This window comes from Somniosus microcephalus, chromosome 16 (genome assembly GCF_052327205.1).
Source record: "Somniosus microcephalus isolate GS21.2 chromosome 16, FLI_Smic_1.0, whole genome shotgun sequence".
NCBI classification, from domain to species: domain Eukaryota; kingdom Metazoa; phylum Chordata; class Chondrichthyes; order Squaliformes; family Somniosidae; genus Somniosus; species Somniosus microcephalus.
Genome location: NC_141002.1, coordinates 72,286,573 through 72,305,870, shown reverse-complemented (window position 1 = coordinate 72,305,870; position 19,298 = coordinate 72,286,573). Strand labels below are relative to the sequence as shown.

Genomic DNA, 19,298 nt, shown 5'->3' with positions numbered 1-19,298 from the left:
GTTAGGTTAATAGCCTTGAATTTTCACTCCAATATCTTTGGGGGTACATGGAGAAATCGCAGGCATTTCTCTTCTTGAGAAGTTGCTTATTCACCTCTCGAGAGATTAAATTAGGGACAGTGCAAAACCGTGCAAACTGTGTACAATCCATCAGGAGGAACGGGCGGTGGTTTGAATGGCCTTTCTTGTTACATACCTGCTTATATGTTTATGTATACAGAAGAATAAAATGGGGGTGAATTTCCTCAGAGCTTCTCCCGCCCTGCCACTGTAGCTTTGCTGGAAGTGTGGTGGAATCTCTCTTTATTCCAGTACTTTGTTCATTAATCCTTTTGATTCTTACAAGTTTTACTACTAAGTTGATTAAATTTATAATGTTAATGATTTATTATCAAATAAACTTACAGGCTCTGTCACAGCATAAACCATGGCCATTTTTATGTTAATCAACTAGCTAACAGCAGATTAGCTACAAGAGGACACTTTTATGTAAATAGAGTCACCGTGGGAAACTCATCCAATGAAATAGCATTGACTACCTGAGGCGTTCAACAGCAAAATAAATCATACAAATCACAATTCTGTTTCAGGTTGCGTTTAGTCAAATGATGCTCAAAATTAAAAAAAGAAATTTGGCTCGGTCTCTATCATGAATTATGTGTTACAATATTATATAATTTTCAGTGTTATATTGGAACTTTACAAAACAAAAGTGATAGAGGTTATATGATAGAAAACAAGCAGTTTGAAAGTTGCAAAGGTCTCCCGGATATTCAGTTCTTAAATGGTTGATGGAATTTATAACACTGCGTTGTATGTATGGAGTCATGAGGTGATGTTGACAGCTGAATTGTTACTAGATCCTTAGGCTATAATCTCATGCGCAGACTCCTCAGTGGAATATCAGAATGAAAGATTATTGCCATTCTAAATGTCTGACTATTCCTCCGTAGATTAAAAGAATACTAAGCTCATATCAACACACATATCATCCTCAGAGCCTATATTAGAATATTGATGCTGATTGGCATCATTTTCACTTCTATATGGTGGTTTTTCTTCTCTCTTGCTTGTCGTTAATGGGGGCGAATTTCCGTATGGATTCTCCTGCTCATCTGTTGTAAATTCATTGGAAGAGCCGTGGAAACCCTGTAAAAACAATGTTAACGTTAGGTTATGGTGTTACAATGGACGAGCAGGAGGAACCCTGCAGAAATTCAACCCTACATTTTTTCTTATTAACCTTTGCTTTTCATGCCCCAACTTGAACTATTTTTATTAACTTTTAATTGATTTTTAAATATCTTCTGAAATTTTCTCTAATTTAATGTGTAGTCTCTTTTCATTTTTATATATTTTTCAAAGTGGGGAGGGGGGGGGTTAAAATAATTACATTCTATCTGGACTTCAGCCTGTTTTTCCAGCTTTTTCCACTGTGTAGTCCACATTTTGGCATGCTGATGTTCCTTGCTGATCCAGACAGAAGCAGCCTTTTAAAATGCACTGCATATTTCTGTTGTAATTTAATCATTTCAGATGACAGCGGAAAGGTGTGTGAAATGCACAATCATGAATCCAGCAACAGATGTTAAGGGAGTCGCAGGAGAATCTCATGTTGTATCCTTGGAAAATTTGGTCACAATAATATCCTTTTCTTTTGACCTCTTGCAACTCAATTTTGGACCAATGTTTCACCCAAACTCCAACCAATCTTTGATATCTTCAGGTATTTAACTGTGTTTATTACTGATGTTTGATGATTGGACGGCTTACCTTACTGTTCAGCAATAATTGAGTGTGGTCGACGTGCAGATATTGCCCAAAGTGTCCTTATAACTGCGTCTGAACGTAGGACTAGAGATTCTTGCTGCTCACCAGGTTCAATAAACAGGAGCTGTTAAAAGCCAACGTTTAGCAACCATGGGAATTCTTTTAACAGCTGTGTGTGTTTGATGCATTTAAGGGGAAGCTGGATAAACATGAGGGAGAAAGGAATAGAAGGATATGTTGATGGGGTTAGATGAAGAAGGGTGGGAGGAGGCTCGTGTGGAGCACAGACACCGGCATGGAGCTGTTGGGCCGACTGGCACGTTTCTGTGCTGTAACTACGATGTGATGTCATCTCACTCACGCAGTCACTTTAATTATGCCATCAGCACTCACGCTTTAAACAAAAATATTGAAATAAAAAGAAATAGAAGAAAAAAGCAAATTAAAATTGAATAATTATTTGATTTTCAACAGGGCTACTGACGGCTACACGAGCTCTTTAAGGGGGTAGTTGATTAAAATAGGACATAAAGCATATAAATACATTTTACACCAAGCAGTGCCTGCCCTGACATCTGAATGTTGGAAAAATACAAATGACTGCTGAAATGAGCTTCCGACCACATATCCGCAGCAAATCTAAGAATGCCTATTTCCACCTCTGTAACATTGCCCGTCTCTGCCCCTGCCTCAGCTCATCTGCTGCTGAAACCCTCATCCAGGCCTTTGTTACCTCTAGACTTGACTATTCCAACGCATTCCTGGCTGGCCTCCCACACTCTACCCTACGTAAACTTGAGGTGATCCAAAACTCGGCTGCCCGTGTCCTAACTCGCACCAAGTCCCATTCACCCATCATCCCTGTGCTCACTGACCTACATTGGCTCCCGGTTAAGCATTCTCATCCTTGTTTTTAAATCCCTCCATGGCCTCGCCCCTCCCTTTCTCTGTAATCTCCTCCAGCCCCACGCCCCCTGAGATATCTGTGCTCCTCTAATTCCTTATTATAATCGCTCAACCATTGGTGGCCGTGCCTTCTGTTTCCTAGGCCCTAAGCTCTGGAATTCCCTGCCTAAACCTCTCCGCCTCGCTACCTCTCTTTCCTCCTTTAAGACGCTCCTTAAAACCTACCTCTTTGACCAAGCTTTTGGTCACCTGCCCTAATTTCTCCTTAGGTGGCTCGGTGTCAAATGTTTTGCCTTTTAATACTCCTGTGAAGCCCCTTGGGACGTTTTACTACGTTAAAGGTGCTATATAAATACAAATTGTTGTTGTTGTTGCTTACACCAAGTTCAGCTAGCGACTGCCCGTGACACCTGGCAAGATTTAAGTGAGTGGAAAGTGAACAAATATGAGGCTGCAAATTTGTGTGGCATCTGTTCTTATTAAAAATGACATGCACCAGTGTTGCTACAGCTGGACTGCCATCCCATTTCTTTATCCACAAGATTTTCTTGTTGTAAATATTTAATCCTGCAGACCAGGAAATGACGTCTGGCTACTGGCAACTGATAATGACGGTCTTGTCAACACAGCATTTCGAAGTTTCTCTTGCTTTATTACACTTAAGTATTTATGAGGCAGTGCATTTTTTGTGCAAGTGCCCCTCCTCAGTACATTAAACAACACTTTGCTTTCACTTCCTTTGCATTAAATGTGACAAAATGTACAAGTGAAATTTAGGCCCAGATTGCTTGATCTTTTCTGTATTGAATACAAGACAAACCACATTAGGAGTCTGCTAATGGCAGGGAGCCACGGCGTAAATAGCACTGCAATTACTGGCCCTCAATGCCGTGCATTTGGCCAATAGAAATATGTAATGAAAGTTTATTTTTGAAACATGGAGCTTTTCAGTCCTGTGGAAAAATTCTGATGACTACATGCTTCTGTACTAATTCAAAACTGTTTTCACATTTATTTTGATCTAAGGCCTACTCCAGCACCACTACATAATCATCTGAGCACAGACGCTTGGCCAAGATATGCAGGGTTGTAAAAATGTTATTTATTCACCAAAAATACATTAAACAAAGATATGATTTAACAAAAATATTGCTTTAATGCAAATTAAATCAGAATGTATCATAATGCATTTTGTGCTAGTTAATGGGTGTTTATTTGTGGGTCTATATTTCGTATTTTTTGCCACCTTCACACTTCCAATTAATCATTTTACACCACAATATCATAGATAGCTACAGATGAGGAAAGCCATTTGGTCCAATTTAAACTCATCCATCCGGAATAAAGAAAATTCACTTTTCCCCATCGTGCTCTGTAAATATCTCCACGGAAAGACCGTTCAATATGTTGATCACTATTTGGATGAAGTGCTTCCTGATACTGTCGTGAATTTTCCTTTCACCAGTTTTAACCTATGCCCCCCTGTTCAATGTTCCTGGCATATACAGGTAGACTACCCTTTATCCGGACTTCCGAAAACCGAAACCCTCTAAAAACCGAAGGTTTTTTCGTTCAGCGTAAGTCGTGCGTACGAACGAAAAAACCTTCGGTTTTTAGAGGGTTCCGGTTTCGGAAGTTCGGATAAAGGGTAAGTCGTGCGCACGACCCCCCGCCGGCCCCGACAACCGCCGACCCCCGCCGGCCCCGACAACCGCCGACCCCCCCGCGGACACCGCCGGCTCCGACAACCGCCGACCCCCCCCGCGGACCCCGCCGGCCCCGACAACCGCCGACCCCCCCGCGGACACCGCCGGCTCCGACAACCGCCGACACCGCCAGCCCCGACAACCGCCGACCCCCCCGCGGACCCCGCCGGCCCCGACAACCGCCGACCCCGCCAGCCCCGACAACAGCCGACCCCCCCGCGGACCCCGCCAGCCCCGACAACAGCCGACCCCCCCGCGGACCCCGACAACCGCCGGCCCCGACAACCGCCGACCCCCCCGCGGGCCCCGACAACCGCCGATCCCCCCCGCCGACCCCGACAACCGCCGACCCCCCCGCCGGCCCCGACAACCGCCGACCCCCCCGCGGACCCCGCCGGCCCCGACAACCGCCAGCCCCGACAACAGCCGACCCCCCCGCGGACCCCGACAACCGCCGGCCCCGACAACCGCCGACCCCGCCAGCCCCGACAACCGCCGACCCCCCCGCGGGCCCCGACAACCGCCGATCCCCCCCGCCGACCCCGACCACCCCGCCGGCCCCGACAACCGCCAACCCCCCCGCGGACCCCGCCGGCGCCGACCCCGACTGACTTACGCTGAGCGTCAGCGTAAGTCGTGCGCACGACCCCCCGCCGACCCACCTTCCGAAATCCGAAATTCTCCTTTATCCGAAACTCGGCTGGTCCCGAGGTTTTCGGATAAAGGATAGTCTACCTGTATTAAAGTAGTGTTCCAGATAAACCATATCAATGCTTATCTACTTCGATAAAGTCGCCTGTCAACTGAATCCTTTCAAGGCTCAAGAGCCCCACTTTCTCCAGTATTTCCTCATAATTGAATCCTCTGACACCAGGGATCAGCCTAATGGTTTTTCGCTGCACTGTGTCCATGGTTTGAATGCTTCTTCTTGAATCTCTTGGTGATGACAACTGAACACATTATTCAAGCTGAAATTTGACCAGGGCACTGTTCATTTTTAGCGTGACATTGTCTGACTTGTTCTCAATTGACTTGTTAATGTAAGTAAACATTCTGTTTGCTTTGTTTATTTTTACTTCACAACTATTTGACCTGTTACATGCCAAAACTATGATCACACACACAGGTATCCTCCCATTTCACTTTTAGCTGTTTTTACACCATCCACAGTGTATTTGTGACATCTTTTGTTTCCTTCCACAGTGTACTCTTCTGATCAGTACGTTAACAAATTTGACTGTAAATTAAACAAACTTCAAATGAAACTTAAACAAATCAAATTTAAATTTGGTTGTCCAGGTTGATGATGCACTCCAGTCCCCGCGGCGCCCACCGGTCACGGAAATACTCAAGCGTGCCGGCGGACACCGCGTGCTCCATCTCCAGGGCCACCCGGGCGCGAACATGGCTGCGGTAAAGAGGCAGGCAATCTGGCTGAACGACCCCCCCTTCCACAGTGTAATACCTTGTAGTGAATTTCATCTATCTTTAATTTGTCCATTTGAAGATTTTATACAACTCCCTTTGTGGGTCCCTGGCTCAACTGCCCATAGCTAATGTTAATGTAGATTAGGAACAGTTGAATTCCCAGTGCCGATCCATGGAGCACTCCACTCAATACTTCCCCATCCCTGACATCGCTGCCCTAACAAGTACCTGTTAATTTCTTTGCTTCAGCCAATCCCTTATCCACAACCAAGGTTTACCTTGAATTCCCACTTCTTTCAGTTTCAGTAGCAGCCTTCCATGAGGAACTTTATCAAAGGCTTTTTGGAAATCTATGTGCAACATGTTGTATGGTTTTCCACTGCCACTTGGGATGTCACTTCTCCATAAAGTCAAGGAGATTAGTTAGGCAGGATCTTCCTGTTCTAAAGCCGTGTTGGCTCTTTTTTACTAAATTATTTCCATACTGGTAGTTCTCAAGTTTGCTTCTGATAATTGATTCCAGTATTTTCCCAGATATTGCTGTTGGACTGAGTTGCCTGCAGTTATGTGCATCAGAATTGTCTCCTTTCTTTAATGTGGGTATTATGTTAACTTGTTTCCAATCTAGCAGTACGTCAAAACATTCAGCACAGAAACAAGCCATTTGGCCCAAATGTTCTACGCCCAACATTGTGATGATTATTAGCATTTCACAAATTTCAGCCCTAATCTCTTAGTACCCTGGAATAGATTCCTGGGGCTCAATTTTAATAGCCCTGAGGAGGCGGGTCTGTTGGGAAAATCGGGAAAAATGGCTTCAGGCACCCAACCCACCTCCATCCCGCCCCCATGCGATTTTCCTGAATGTCTGTTTAGTTGCTCCCAAACTGACCCATCTCCAACCGGTGGGACAAGTAGTTAAGGCAGTTAACAGCCTGTTAATTGCCTTGCTAATCCTATTTTTATCGTGGTTTCCCATTTTCCTGCTTCTGGCTCCTGTTTCCCGACTAGTCAGAAACAGGCCAGGTTCAAGGAGACGAGTTGCTGGAGGACATGATTTGTATGCATTGGTGGAGTGTTTTAAAAGCGCCCCTGAAACATGGCTGACATTCAAATGCAACAACTTTGCTGTTGTAGGTATGGGATAACATTTTGCACATCTACTGACTTTCTGACTGTTCAAGCTGACACCCATCTGCAGTGTGTCATGAATAGAATTATTTCAGGTCACTTCAACTGTGTGCTTGCAAGATTGTTACCTCAAATTAAATCTATAGCAAGGGGATGGGAAACATTTATGCCCTCTCCTGGTCCTCATAATCGGAGGAGCAGCAGCCGCGTGGCTCAGCGCAGATCTTCCTGGGAAGAGGAGTAGGAGGAGGATGAGGGGAGCCTTGCATGCCCTGTTGTGACCAATGCAGCATCCCTCCAGTTCATTGCTGCCCCTCAACCAGGGTATGCACACTGCCATGCCACACTACCATAAGCTTACTCTTCGACCATAGGTGGCCACCATATGGCTCTGTAATTGCAGGCGACACTTGTCTAACATCATACTTCATCTCTGCTATACCCTCTTATTTCCTATCACTTTTACCATCAGCATTACAAATGTAAGTCACCCTGAGCCCTCAATGCGCTCTTGCCATTTCCCAGAACACATAGGCCACACAATTAACTGTTTGACATAATTTATCTTTAACACATGATAAAATATACCAACAACAGTCAAAAAAAAAAGAAACATCACCCAAGTGAGTCCCCTTGTGACTATAGGTGCTAAATCTCTCTCTTACACGTGCTTCTACGTGGTGCTTCCCCTGTGGCTTCAGCAGATGTAGAGGCACCTTGCTGACTAGGATGCTGCGCCTGCTGAGACGCCTTTAGCAGGTGTCCTCTGGGTTTGGGAGCCTGGGAGGGCTCTTCAACAGTCTGCTCTTCCTGCAGCTGTGCAGGGGCTGAAACGGCCATCTCAGTTGTCTCTGCAAAGTGGGTCTGTGACTGAGGGCTCCATAGTGGCATTGTTGTGCGAGCGCTTTGAGAGGAGCCCACACTTCCTTTTGTCCTGCCAACAACATCCCTCTCATGGGTCAGCTGCACCTCAGTGCTGGCAAGTAGCAGGAGAGCACCTTGCTGCACTTCAGGGGGGTCTTGAGGACCCATATCTGCACTGGCAGTCCTCCTCAAAAGGACATCCATGAAGCTCTGGTCTCTCTGCTCAATAGCTGCCCATCGCTCCTCCAGAGATGTCATTCTATTCTGAACAGTCACCATGTTTTCCTGATTCTGGCAACTTATTTCCTCCATGGCTGTAGCCATCCTTTCCACCGAGGTAGCCAGCCTTTCCATGGAGGTTGCCATCCTATCCATGGTGGTGCGTTCATGCGGCATTACCTCCAGCACAGCAGTGCTGATGTTAGAGATGGACTCCTCCATTCTCGCCACACTTGCACTAACCCTGCAGGCAAACCCTTCCAGAGACACCTGTGCTCGTTCCTGTATTTCACGAACCGCTCTTTTTCTGGATGGCCCCAGAGGCTCAGTGTCTGCATGCAGCTTAGCAGAACTAGGAGAGGCCTGTGACGTCCCCCAAGGACTCTCCACTGCTGTCGCTGTCTCCACCATCTGCTGATGCTCACTTGTGCGCTGTGATAGACAAGGTGGCAACACTACTCTAACTCGTGATGGCCCCACCGAGGTGTGTGTTGCTGCGCTGGTGCTGGGTGCGCTGAGTCCTGGTGACGCTGCTCCCTCAGAGGCTTCAGGTTCCTCTGAGGAGATGTCTGGGTCTTCATCGTGGGGAGGGGGGCGCTCGATGGTCCTGTGGGAGAGTAAAGGCTTGAATTAGACATCTGATATTGATGTAGCAGACACATCCTTTTGAGCAAATGATACAAAGCGATTCTCTATGAACATCATATTGCATTGCTTTCTGAGAGGGATGAAACTCTATTATGTCACCAGCTTCCTCTATTGTGCCCGTGTCTCCATCGCCCACTTCCAGGTCCTCGCCACCTCCAACAATCTTGTTTGCTGCCTCCTCAGCACTGGTCAATGTGGCTAGGGTAGGTGTTCCTCCTCTAGTCATTGCTCTCTCCCTCTTATTGTGGGCTATCTTTTCCTGCAAGCGCTGTTTCAGCCACAGTGATGGAGTGAGTGTGAATAATCTCTACCATAGAAGCTTTGAGTGAGACGAAGATGGGGTAAGTTGCCAAGAGGAAGCTAGCTCCCTGTACGTTGTTAGTTGTTGTCACTGCATGACAGTGAGAGCGAGTCGAAGGGATGCATAGGCAGGATGCTGAAGTGATTCAGTGCAGAGACAGAGATGGATAGGAAAGGGTGCAAGGGAAGTAAGAGTAAGGTGGGATGTGAAGGAGGAGGCTTCCAAAGCAGAGTGCTGGTGATGAGAAGAGAAGGGAAGCAGAGTGAAGGCAAGTGAGATGGGATACTCACTTTTGATGTTCTCACAAGATCATTAAACCTTTTGTGGCACTGGATCCATGACCATGCATAAATGGTCCTTGCGCTCACCTCCTGAACAATGTGCAGCCAGGCTGCCTTGGTCCGCTGAGGCTTCCTCTGACCATCAGGAGGGAAGAGAATCTCCCTATGCCCTCTGACAGCATCCACAAGAGCATGGAGGGAGTCATCATTAAACCGGGGAGCTGCTGAAGGATTGGGATTTGAACCAGTTGAATGTTGCAGTCGAGCGACACAGCAGGACAACCTAGTTTCAGTCGAGACTAGTTTAAAAACACAATGGACTGAACTACAAAAGTGATTAAGCATGTGGAGATATGAGAAGCTGCAATAACAAGGTTAGCCATGTCCAATCACGAGTCACTGATCGGCCGAAGTCACAATGAAGTAAGAAAGGACCCTGCTGTCCAGATAACTGGACAAACGTAGATAAAAGACAGAACTAAAAGAAGGGGCTTAGCTAACGATGTAAAGTTATAATTAGGTTGTTTTTGAAGGAATATAATTGGGGAGGGGGGCGGCTGTTGCCATGAAGCCAGACTGGCCAAGGAATAAGTAATGTAATCAAGGCTATCGATGTGCTCCAGTCTTGTACTGTATATAAGCTTGTGAATTTTGTTGATCGGGGAGAAGGTGCTTCTCCCAGAGCTCTGTTTTCAATAAACTGCACCTTTTACTTTACCACAGATTAGATGTGAATTTATTTTCACCCAACACTGCCTTGCCTCTGGAAGAAGTCGTAGCTTTTAAATCAAGTCCAGGAAACCACAATGGAAAGGCTCAGGCTGGATGGCAGCTTTAAAAGCAGCTGCTATTATGACATCATCAGAGGTGGCCAGCCGACCCGATCCCACTCATTGGACCGGCCAGCGCGCCTCCATGAAATTAACAGGGTTCTTTAATAAAAATCGCAACTCTGCAGCTGTTCCCGCCGGAAGCAGCTCCCGAACCCGCCCACCACGCAACCCGACTCCAACCCGCCTCTGGAATTAAAATCGAGCCCCATGCGTCCCCCCCAAATACAAATTATTGTTGTTGTTGTTGCTGCAGGCTGGTTTATGCCCTGGCACACTCTGGGACTGAAGGTGGCCCCAGTTAAATTGGTCCGCTGGTGAGTTCAGGTACTTGGTCGCCAGCTCTGATGTAGCTACAGTGGTGAAATGGGATTGTGAATTTTTGGCCCCAATCTCCCTTTGAGCATGACTCCCCAATGAGAGCATGGAATTTACCCACTGGTTTCAGCTTTGATGGACTTGGGTCGATATAGGCCATAAATATAAGATAGTCACCAATAAATCCAAGAGGAAATTCAGGAGAAACTTCTTTACTCAAAGAGTGGTTAGAATGTGGAACTCGCTGGGATTAAAGTTCCTGTTCCCTGCTGGTTTTAAAGAGCAGGAATTTGATGCTCCACTGCCAACATGGAGCCTCACTAGAGACAAGCATGGGTTGAAGATAGGGCTACATTATTGTAGCCCTGCTTCTAAGCCCTGCTCGTGAACCAGTGAGGCTCTGCACTGGCAGGTGTCGGTGGGAGGCGTGAGCGGGAAGCTTAAAAAGGCTTCAGAGACCCAGGTAAGGCCTCAGACCGTGGATGTCGGCGGGAGGCGCGAGCGGGAAGCTTAAAAAGGCTTCAGAGACCCAGGTAAGGCCTCAGACCGCGGCGGGAGGCACGAGCGGGAAGCTTAAAAAGGCTTCAGAGACCCAGGTAAGGCCTCAGACCACGGGTGTCGGCGGATGGCGTGAGCGGGAAGCTTAAAAAGGCTTCAGAGACCCAGGTAAGGCCTCAGACCGCGGGTGTCGGCGGGAGGCGCAAGCGGGAAACTTAAAAAGGCTTCAGAGACCCAGGTAAGGCCTCAGACCACGGGTGTCAGCGGGAGGCGTGAGCGGGAAGCTTAAAAAGGCTTCAGAGGCCCAGGTAAGGCGTACCAGTTTCCAGTCTCTGAAGTCAGAGGGAAGGAGAGAGGTAAAAAGAATCCAAGTGTGACGTCACCAGAAAGCGGGTAAGTGATTGGTTGGTAAGTATTTACTCTTTCTCCTTCTTCACAAAACTTAAATTCTGTGGTTTATAGTTTCTAGGGTCTCTGTGGTGTAGCGGGGACTGCTGGCAGGCAAGCGCCCTTGAGTATATCATTAAATTGGTGGTATTGATTTAATTTAAATTAATTAAAGGGTAAGTCATGTCAGGACTGTAGTGTATGTACCTTTAAGGGGAGAACTACTTTTTACAGCCCCTGTATACTGTAGTACCGGCAGTGACCACACCGGTATATAACCCTGAGTAGGGATCTGTACGTTTAGTTTTAGAGTAACCCTCATCCAGTAAACACCTGTTGTTTGTTATCTGCAGTCTCTTGTCTAGTTATTGAAGAACATACAACATCAAGATACACGGATTTAACATTGGCGACGAGTAGATTCGAACCTACCTACAACTCTGCAGAAGAAGGCCGATTCCAGAAGCACGCGCGTCGACCATCCAACGGAGACTCCAGCGAAACGGGCTGGCAACAGGTACGGCGCAGACCCTTCCCGCACAGCGGCGGCTAGAGCCGACCGACGGCACAGGAAAAGGCCGAGCAGTGTCAGCGGGGAAGAGAGAGGGTAGAGCGCACAGGGCGCAGCCGGTGTTCAGAACCGAGCGGCGCCGACGGGAAAAGAGAGAGGGTAGAGCGCACAGGACGCAGCCGCTGTTCAGGACCGAGCGGCGTCGACGCGAGAAGAGAGAGGGTAGAGCGCACAGGGCGCAGCCGCTGTTCAGGACCGAGCGGCGTCAACGAGAGAGAGAGGCGGTGTTCAGGGGGCGAGCAGCGTCAGCGGAGAAGAAGGGAGAGCGCGGGAGATGCCATTTTGTTTGAGCCGCAGCGGAGAAGAAGGGAGAGCGTGGGAGACATCATTTAGTTTGAGCCGCAGCGGAGAAGAAGGGAGAGTGCGGGAGACGCCATTTTTGTTTGAGCCGCAGCGGAGAAGAAGGGAGAGCGTGGGAGACGCCATTTTGAGCCAGTCTAACCACACCCAGGGATGCCGAAGAGTGGCAGTGTCACAGCGTTCGACAATGAAGTCGAAGATTGGACGACATATGTCGAACGCATAGAAGTGTACTGCAAGGCGAATGAAGTGCCAGATGACAGGAAAGCGCTGGTATTGTTGAATTCAATGGGTGCAAAAACGTATGGCTTACTGCGAAACCTAGTAACCCCAGAGAAGCCAGCGGAAAAGAATTTTGAAAACATAGTGTCAATACTACAGGACCACTTAGACCCCACACCGCTGCTGATAGCGGAAAGATTTAAGTTTCACAAAAGGAACCAGCATAAAGATGAAAGTAATGCTGAGTTTTTAACGGAACTGCGCTAACTATCGAAACACTGCCAGTTTGGAACGGGACAAGCAGATACTTTAAGGGACAAGTTTGTGTGTGGGCTTCAAAGTGAAGGAACCCAGAAACGGCTTCTATCAGAAAAGGATCTTACGCTGGACAAGGCTTTCAGCATGGCAGTATCACATGAAGCAGCAGCACGGGGCGCAGCAGAGATACAACGGAGACCGCAAGAATATGGCACAAATGAAATGTCATACGGAACAGTGAAGTGCTATCGCTGCAGCAGAACAACACACGACCATAAGGATTGCTGGTTCAAGGACCAAGTGTGCAGGCAGTGTGGAAAAGTAGGACACATAGCAAGAGTCTGCAGGTCGGAAAAGAAAACCAGCAGCAAGAAATCCCTACAGGAGAAGTACAAGAAGGTACATAAGGTGACGGAGAGTAGTTCAGATGAATTGAAGAGTGATACAGACTCCGGAAGCAAGGAGCTGGGTTGTCTGAAACTACATAATGTGATCAAAACGGAGGATCACCAAACTATCTGGATCACGCTCAAGATAGCCGGAGTCCAAGTGAAAATGGAAATTGTTGTGTATGTACCTTTAAGGGAATAACTGGTCTTAGACTGCAGTACCGGCAGTGACCACCCCTGTATAAAAGGCCCTAGCAGGCTTCTGTAGTTTCAGTTTCAAGCTGCCTCTTGTTCAGTAAAGTACCTGTTAAACTGTACTCCCGAAGTCTGTGTATTATTGAGGCGCGGACTTTACAGTGGCGACGAGTAAGTTCGAACTCACCTGCAGTGTGGCATCATCTCACGGGGATCTCGCCTGAAAGGAAGGTCCTGGAAGGTCGTAGTCTGAGCAACGGGCGTCGACCGAGGGCAACCGCCCAAAGAATCCATCGGTGTTTGGAGAATTGCGGGAGAGACTGTGGTTCCAGCGAATCGTGCTGGCAGCAGGTAGCGCGCTGACCTTTCCGGACTGCGGCGGGCTCAAGCTCGTTCGAGCGGCTCTACAAATCGGGCCGCGCAGCGTCGCCGGGAAAAGAAAACAAGAGAGAGAGGGTGGAGCGCACAGGGCGTGGTCGGTGCTCGAGAACAGGACAGCGGAGAGAAACCAAACGGGGGGGGGGAAGGAAAGCGAGACGCGCCGAAGCTGCGGGTCGCCGCCATTACCCGTAGAATGCTAGGAGCAGCGTGGAAGTAAGGGGAAGAAGCAAAAGCGCGGGAGGCGCCATTTTATCCCATTGGGGAAGAAGCAAAAGCGCGGGAGGTGCCATTTTATTCCATTGGGGAAGAAGCAAAAGCGCGGGAGGCGCCATTTTAAATCGCCCAAGATGCCGAAAAGTGGCAGTATCACTGCTTTCGACAACGAGGTAGAAGACTGGACCACGTATGTAGAAAGAATCGAAGTGTACTGCAAGGCAAATGAGGTGGCCGATGGAAAGAGGGCGTCGGTATTATTAAATCTGATGGGTGCGAATACGTACGGCCTATTGCGGAATTTAATTACCCCAGCTAAACCAATGGAGAAAACTTTTGAGGAGATTGTTCATATCTTACAGGAACACCTAAGCCCTACACCACTGCTGATAGCAGAAAGATTCAAGTTCCATAAAAGAAACCAGCACAAAGATGAGAGCAATGCTGACTATCTTACGGAACTACGCAAGTTATCGAAGCACTGCCAGTTCGGAGCAGGACTGGCAGACACCTTACGGGATAAGTTTGTCTGCGGGCTCCAGAGTGAAGGAACCCAGAAACGACTACTTTCAAAAAAGGACCTGATGCTAGAACAGGCTTTCAGCGTGGCAGTATCCTACGAAGCAGCAGCACGGGGAGCTGCGGAAATACAACAGAAACCACAAGAATACAGCGCTAACGAAATGGCGTATGGAGCCGAAAAGTGCTATCGCTGCAGCAGAACAACCCATGAGCAGAAGGACTGCTGGTTTAAAGACAAAATATGCAGGTAATGCGGAAAAATGGGACATATAGCAAGAGTCTGCAGGTCGGGAAAGAAGACCAACACGACAAGAACTACTAAGGAACAGTACAGGAAAGTAAAGAAACTGACAGATAGTAGTTCCGAAGATCAGGAGAGTGATAAGGACTCCGGGAGCAGGCGACTAAGTTGTTTAAAATTACACAACGTGATCGCAAAAGAAGATCACCGAACCATTTGGGTCACCCTCATGATAGCAGGGTCCCCAGTGAAGATGGAATTGGACACAGGATCAGCCCTAACCCATGAATCGACGAGACTATGAGCGGCTATTCTCACACATACCCTTAAAGGACACGTCCATTGTATTGAAGACATACACGGGGCAAAGGTCTACCCCAGAGGAAAAATAAGGGTGCCAGTTGAATATAACGGAAAGGAAACATAGAAACTATACTTGTATATACTATGAGATGGAGGACCACCATTATTGGGATGTGAATGGATCCGAAGACTACAATTGGATTGGCATTCCATTCTGGCACTAACTGTGACTGACAAAAAAGATGATGACGTCGCACCTGGACGTCTGTCACAAATTCTATCTGACGCGGAAGAGGTGTTCCAACAAGGACTTGGGACTCTAAAAGGAGTAAAGGCAACCATAAAGATTGAGGATAACGCAACCCCAAAATTTTTCAAGGCCAGACCGGTGCCATACGCGATACGCCCAGCTGTGGAAGCTGAACTGGAGAGTCTGGCGCGTTCGGGGGTGCTGTCTAAGGTGGACTGGAGCGAGTGGGCCACACCCATCGTTCCTGTAATGAAGAAAGCATTGAGCAGCACGCCTGGGGAGCCAAGGAAGGTTCGCATCTGTGGGGACTTCAAGGTGACTGTGAACCCAGTCCTGCACACAGTACAGTATCCGCTTCCGCGGATAGAAGATATATTCGCCTCACTATCTGGAGGGAAACGTTTTACAAAGATTGACCTGGCTCAAGCATATCTACAAATGGAGGTGGAAGAAGCATCTAGGAAATACCTCACGATAAACACTCACAAAGGCCTTTACCAGTACAATCGACTGGTATTTGGGGTAGCATCGGCCCCGGCTATGTGGCAGAGGGCAATGGAACAAGTCCTGCAAGGGATCCCGGGGACCCAGTGTTATTTGGACGACATCCTGGTTACGGGCGAAAATGACAATGAACACCTTGCCAACCTGGAACAGGTGCTCACAAGATAGCAGGAATATGGGCTACGAGCCAACCGTCCCAAATGCGAGTTCTTCAGGAGACAAATCTCGTATTGTGGCCACATGATTGATGAGGAAGGGTTGCATAAGTCACCGGACAAGATTGAGGCTGTAGTCAAGGCTCCAGCACCAGAAAATGTGTCGCAACTGAGGTCGTTCCTCGGGTTGGTGAACTACTACCAGAAGTTCTTGCCGAATTTATCTACAATTCTGCACCCACTGAACGCCCTCCTTCAAACTGGTGTAACATGGAAATGGAGTGATGAGTGTAAGCATGCCTTTCAGGAATGTAAATGCCAAATCACTTCAAAAGAAGTATTGGCCCACTACAACCCAACACTACCGATTCGGTTGGCATGTGATGCGTCACCTTACGGCATTGGAGCGGTGCTGTTACACAAATTCCGTGACGGTTCAGAGAGGCCAATAGCCTTTGCATCGCGCTCGCTAACCTCAGCCGAGCGTAACTACGCCCAGATTGACAGGGAGGCCCTCAGCCTGGTGTGGGGGGTGAAGAAGTTCAATCACTATCTGCACGGGCAGAAATTCACCCTACTGGCTGATCATCAACCCCTGGTCTCAATTTTTAACCCAAAGAAGGACGTTCCGGTGATGACGGCGCAATGGCTGCAGAGATGGTCACTTTTTCTAGGGGCACATCAGTATGACATCGAGTACAAAGGTACGAAACAACATGGAAACGCTGATGGGCTGTTGCGCCTACCGTTGCCTACGGCGGAAGAAGCATCTGCAGTGGACCCTGTGGAGATATTCCAAGCGACCATAGTCGAATGTTTGCCTGTTACAAACGCAAGTATTGAGAAGGAAACCCGAAATGACCCGACACTCTCTCGGGTCTATGATTTGACGGTGAAGGGATGGCCAGCATATGGCGACTCACTGTTGCCAGCATTCTCGCCAAGGAGGGAACAGCTGTCAGTGTGCCGGGGAACCTTGATGTGTGGATCCCGAGTGGTAATTCCACCCAAGTTGAGAGATAGAGTACTCAATGAGCTTCACGAGGGTCATCTGGGAGGGGTAAAAATGAAGAGCCTAGCCAGGGCGTTTGTGTGGTGGCCAGGAATCGATAAAGAAATCGAGGATATGACCAAGAGATGCACAGGATGCCAGAAGGTCCAAAACGCTCCACCACAGGCCCCGCTACATCCATGGGAGTGGCCCTCATCTCCATGGCAACGGGTACACATTGATTTCGCTGGTCCATTTATGGACTCAATGTTTCTAATCGCTGTGGATGCCCATTCGAAATGGCCAGAGGTCATTAAAATGTCCTCCACCACCACGGAGAAAGCTATTGCAGTCCTAAGGACCATCTTCATCAGGAATGGGTTACCAGAACAGATCTGTTCCGACAATGGCCAACAGTTTGTGTCTGAGGATTTCCGGAGGTTCCTGAAGAATAATGGGGTGAAACATTACACATCTGCCCCATATCATCCAGCCACAAATGGATTGGCTGAGAGGTTTGTTCAGACCTTTAAAAAGGCCATAAAGGCAATGTATAATGACGACATACCACTGCAACACAAGGTGGATAACTTCCTGTTTGCTTACCGGAATGCGACACATGCCGTAACCAACCAAACTCCAGCCGTACTGTTTTTCAACCGGAGACTAAGATGTCGCTTGGATTTGCTCAAACCAAACATAAGACGAGATGTTGAGGATAAGCAGTTCTGGCACATAAATGAGAAGCCAACCAGGAGCTTCAAGATAGGGCAACCAGTCTTGGCCCACGACTACCGAACAGAAAAATGGCAGCCAGGCACGATATGCACACAGCAGGGACCACGAATGTACACAGAGGACGTTGGAGAGAGCATCATGAGACGCCATGCTGACCAGATTCTAGAGTCACAGGAACAAGCCAAACCTGTACCACAAGCATGTGCACCTGGTAATGAGCCCGAAGTACAGATTGCGTCTACCTCAGAAGCAGGGTATTGGAAGCTGACGAACCAACCAATGACAATGAGCCAGAATTGACTCCACCGCCAGAACAGGATACTCGAGAAAGGCGCTATCCAGTCCGGATCAGGAAGCCTCCTCAAAGACTGAACTTATAAATGACTATTTCAGTTGATGTATATATTACTGAGGAAATTGTAATTGTAATTAGTTATTATTTAGTTGTTAAATGAATGTTATGTACTGTTTATCTAAAAGGGGAGGAATTGTTGTGTATGTACCTTTAAGGGACTAACTGGTCTTAGACTGCAGTACCGGCAGTGACCACCCCTGTATAAAAGGCCCTAGCAGGCTTCTGTAGTTTCAGTTTCAAGCTGCCTCTTGTTCAGTAAAGTACCTGTTAAACTGTTCTCCTGAAGTCCGTGTATTATTGAGGCGCGGACTTTACAGAATTGGACACAGGATCAGCCCTAACAGTCATAAACCGAAGGGACTACAAGTGGCTATTCTCACATATACCCTTGAGAGATACGGAGATTGTCTTGAGGACGTACACGGGGCAAAAAGTCTACTCCAAAGGAAAAATAAGGGTGAACGTTATATATAACGGCAAGGAAACACCAAAAATGGACGTATAGGTATTGCCAGATGGAGGACCACCACTACTAGGGCGTGAATGGATCCGGAAGATACAGCTAGATTGGCATTCCATTTTAGCACTAACGGTAGATGCCAAAAAGGATGACGACGTCACACCTGGGCGACTGTCAAAAATGCTAACTGACGCACAAGAAGTGTTCCAGCAGGGACTCGGAACACTAAAAGGCATAACAGCGACAATCAAAATAGAGGAAAATGCAAGCCCAAAGTTTTTTAAGGCCAGACCGGTCCCTTATGCGATCCGCCCAGCTGTCGAAGCAGAGCTGGAAGGTTTGGAACGTTCAGGAGTACTGTCCAAAGTGGACTGGAGCGAGTGGGCTACACCCATCGTTCCTGTAATGAAGAGGTCATTGAGTAATACGCCTGGGGAACCAAAGAAGGTTCGCATCTGTGGGGACTTTAAGGTGACAGTGAACCCAGTCCTTCACACTGTACAATATCCACTTCCGTGGATTGAAGATATTTTCGCCTCGCTATCTGGAGGGAAACGCTTCACTAAGATTGATCTGGCCCAGGCGTACCTGCAAATGGAGGTAGAAGAAGCCTCGAAACAGTACCTCACGATCAACACTCATAAAGCTCTCTACCAATACAATCGGCTGGTGTTCGGGGTAGCATCAGCTCTGGCTATTTGGCAAAGGGCAATGGATCAAGTCCTGCAAGGGATTCCAGGGACCCAGTGTTATTTGGACGACATCCTGGTCACGGGCAAAAATGACAGTGATCACCTTGCCAACCTGGAGCAGGTGCTCACTAGATTGAAGGAATATGGGCTCCGAGCTAATCGCCACAAATGCGAGTTTTTCCAGAAGCAGATCTCGTATTGTGGCCACGTTATTGATGAAGAGGGGTTACATAAGTCCCCTGAAAAGATTGAGGCAGTAGTCAAGGCTCCA

General features: G+C 47.8%; 1 long non-coding RNA gene across 1 annotated transcript; it reads right to left on the bottom strand.

Moving 5' to 3' along the window:
* Positions 1–579: 579 nt before the first annotated feature.
* LOC147106268 (uncharacterized) lies at positions 580–5,399 on the bottom strand. The gene is made up of 2 exons (XR_015081403.1): positions 5,118–5,399; positions 580–1,149 (listed from the first exon to the last, which is right to left on the bottom strand). It is a non-coding gene; the product is annotated as an uncharacterized LOC147106268 (long non-coding RNA).
* Positions 5,400–19,298: the final 13,899 nt, after the last annotated feature.